This window comes from Frankliniella occidentalis, unplaced genomic scaffold (genome assembly GCF_000697945.3).
Source record: "Frankliniella occidentalis isolate FOCC.00 unplaced genomic scaffold, Focc_3.1 Scaffold135, whole genome shotgun sequence".
NCBI classification, from domain to species: Eukaryota; Metazoa; Arthropoda; class Insecta; order Thysanoptera; family Thripidae; genus Frankliniella; species Frankliniella occidentalis.
This window is the reverse complement of record NW_026267262.1, coordinates 360,706-364,431: the sequence shown is the minus strand read 5'-3', so window position 1 is coordinate 364,431 and position 3,726 is coordinate 360,706. Positions and strand designations below refer to the sequence as shown.

At 52.4% G+C, this 3,726-nt stretch overlaps 1 protein-coding gene across 7 annotated transcripts in view; it reads left to right on the top strand.

Moving 5' to 3' along the window:
• The window catches only part of LOC113205850 (uncharacterized), a 237,565-nt gene that overhangs the window by 230,079 nt on the left and 3,760 nt on the right, over positions 1-3,726 (top strand). The gene's annotated exons all lie outside the window — the stretch shown is intronic.

Genomic DNA, 3,726 nt, shown 5'->3' with positions numbered 1-3,726 from the left:
AGAGGGAGATAGAGGGAGAGAGGGAGAGAGGGAGAGAGGGAGAGAGGGAGAGAGGGGAGACGCAATGGGCTGCAAGGGATGGGAGAGGAGCGGAGGGAAGCGGTGGACGGGTTACAGGAAAGGGAAGCAGGCAGTCCTTTGTGCTTCAACCCCTCCCTCCCTCCCTGGAACATGGAGCCTTGAATTTATTAATTAATGTTGACTATTTGCTCGTAGCCTGACGGGTGGGTGGATGCCTCGCCGCCAGGATCCGCCTAGATCCACCTCGATCCGCCGGACGGCAGGGAGTCATTCCATCAGCCACGCTCGGCTCGGCGAAATAAAAGCACAACTTTCAGTTCGCGAGACACAGACTCTGTATACATTTTTTTTGTGTTTCGACACGTTTAGTCTCACGACGGGCACATGGTACGGCCGTGCGATGGCCGGGGCCTTGCTATGGAAACCCCTCTAATTATCTCTTGGACTCAAAGTGCTTAGTCAGCCCCCCCCCTCCCCTTCCTTTTATTCGATCATATGACACCGAGTCCAGTGTAGCCTTCCGCTTTTCTCTGCGGCTCGAACAGCGACACTCTCAAACACGTTACACACGGCGAGTTTTTGTGAAGTTTAGAGTGGAGCGCTCGGTGGATAGTGGTGTGTCAGTTTGTACTACTGTGGGTGCGCGTTGATACGCTGTGCATCGATTGCCGTTCGCTCGGCGCCTCACGCCAAACTCGAACCGAGTCAGAAAGCGTCCAGCATGACGACCGACAGGACGATACTATCAGCGCTTTTTCTGTGCTTAGCCGTAGGGGAAGCTTCGGGCAATGCGGTCACGGTAAGACGCCTTATTCAGTATTCAAGATTTTGGAAAGCGCGCGTAACAGATGCAGTCGGCTGCAGCACTTAGTTTCTATGTCAGTAGCACCATCTATAGTATTTGATCTTACTGTCAGCACCTTTGGTACCCTGCAGCTCTTCAGCTTACAACTCTAAGAGCACAACTGTGTAAATCTTAGGATTCACTGTTAAAACCTTACCAAGCAAAATGGCAAATCCTTCGTAGATATGAAGGATTTGGAAGCTTCGTAGGTAGCAAATCCTTCGTAGGTACGAAAGATTTGGCACTTTGCTTCGTAAGGTTTTGACTGTGTTTAAAAACAGCACACCCACCCTTAAGTCATCTCAAAATTACACAGTCTGGGCACGTTACTTTTTCTTCCCGATAACAGCGGGAACTTTTTTTCTTCTTTTTTTTTTTGTAAAAATGTTTGAATCTGTATTTTTTTTGTAGGTTCTATCGTCCCGTGTGGCACGTCACCCTGAGGTCCCGTGCGCCCTGACTCTGATATCTCCACACTTCCAATTGTCTGACAATGAATCTCCCGCCTACGCCCCGCGCTTGTTCGTGTTTGGCAAAGCCGCTTGGATGGATGAATTTCTTCGACGATTGCGGAGCGTTGCCACGATTTATCTGTTCATGCCGACGGAAGAAAACTTAGCAAAGGTATCGTGCGCGGAACTTCTTTCGTGGGCAAAACCATAGTGAGATCACTAGGAAAAATCGCAAAACATGTTTTTTACGATCCTATCCGATTTCATCATATTTTAAATTTACATGTCTCGCTTACAGTTTAACGACTTTTTCATGGCTATGATGATGCCGTCTGCGTCAATTGTGCTCCGCCTCACGGACGTGGGTCCCTACACTTCCAACACATGGGCCCCAAGTTTTCCTGACAGAGTGCCATTCATCCTCTGGGTGTCATATGATTCGGACGCCAAAGCAGATTATGCAATGTCTTCAATCAACCTGGTGGACACATGCCGAAGATTCTTCCGCGTGATGGTAACGGCACGACCAAGAGGCACGACGCACGTCTTTTCCGTACCAATGCCTTGCGACATTGCCCGTCCGCAGGCATTGGCCAAGGCCGAGCTGCTTGGCGTTTGGTCGCCCGGCGCTGGCTGGTCGGGCCCGGAGCCGCTCCTACCGCCACGCTGCGCCTCCTGGCGGCCCCCGCCGGACGGACAGCCTTTGCTCGCGGAGTTTTTCGAATACGCCGGTTACCCAGTTTCAGCGGATTACTTCAGGAGGACAGAGGCGCATGAGGTACTGCAATTGTTGAACCACTCTTACGGTTTAGTGTTTGAGGCAGAGGCCAAATATACGACCCAGCTCATGGCGCCGTATAGCGAAGCAGGCAAGTGCCGCCTCGACGCACTGGTATTTCGAACAAGGGCTGCGCTAGCAGTTCACACACACACTGAACTAAGTTTCTTCCCTTGGGAGCATGACTCTTTGCTAGTATTTGTGCCTGCTGGTGCAGGCAAGCCGCCCCCTATGTACCCCATTACCGACGAGTACACCCCCGCGGTTTGGGCTGCCCTGGTGGCCGTGGTTCCCGCCGTGGTGGCCTGTCTGTACCTCATGCGTCGCGACGACACTGTCCAGGAGCTTGTCCTCCAGACGCTCTCGCCTCTGCTGGGGCAGCCGTTCGGCGGTAAGCGGGCGGGGCCGCGGATAGCCGTCCTCGGGGGATGGCTGCTGACTTGCTTGGTTGTGGTTGCCGCGTATCAGGCGCAGCTACGGGGCTTCATCACAGTTCCCCCCCAAAACGGAGAGATCAACTCCTGGCAGGACTGGCTGAAGAGTGACCTACTTTTATCAACTCCGGATGGAATTCCAGTGTCCTCTGTCATTGCTATGGGCGGTTTAACAGGTTTGACCGAAGATAGAGTAATTCGGAGTTCTTCTGGTATGGATCTATACAACTTCTTTCGGGCCCATCACAATGTTAGCGTATCGATGTGGAAGAGTGATTTTGAAAATTTCATTAAATACAAATCAATACAAATTAAAGAATTAAGTGGGGTACACCTTTTTGCAGCACCTTTCCTCCATCTTAAATCTAGTTTTGTGACCACAAAGGGGTCTCCGTTTGAAGTTCCCCTTCGGAAAATTTTAGGGCGTATTCGCGCAGCAGGTGGTCTCCGACATAATTGGAAGTATAACCAATATCCCCCGCAGCGTACGCCATACAAACCCATTCCCGTCATTAATTTAACGCCTGTCTTGGCAGCGTATATTGCCGGTAACGTTTTTGCAGTGTTAACTTTGTTACTTGAGTTCTCTATGCGAAAAGTTCGAATTTGTACCTTAAAAATCCTAAGGGCCAGGAGCCTTGTTGAAACGTGAGCACCTCGTGCGTGGCGCATAGCCTGCCCCGCCCCACCTGCTCCCGGGTCATTGCCTGCTACTAGTAGCGGGGAGCGAGCGCGCAAAGGATCAGGCATTCACCCTCAGATTGGGCCTCGAGTCTTGTAATTCGATTAACAACTTACTCGCGCTCTATCGCCGCGGCGTGGCGGCGCGCTCCTCGGCTCGCATCTCTCTGCGGGGCATACAACAAAACTTGTTGTTGTTGTTGTCTGCTGCTTCAGACAGGTGATGTTTGTTTTGTCTTATTGCGACCCCCTGATGAGAATCACTAATGAACTCCTCGTGCACTCACCGCTGCCGCCCCCGCCGCCCTCGCTCCTCACTCCTTGACGCGTCGACGAGGCGAAAAAGGGCGCAGCAAAGGAGCGCCAGGGCGTCGGCGAGCAGGACGGGGAGATGATGTGGGGGTTGCAAAGGGGGGGGGGGCGAGACGCCTTTTACAACTTCCATATAGTTTTACGAGTTGCGTCCTCCTGCTGCTCTGGCAGCGCGTCTGCAACAGCGGCGGCCAGGAGGATCCA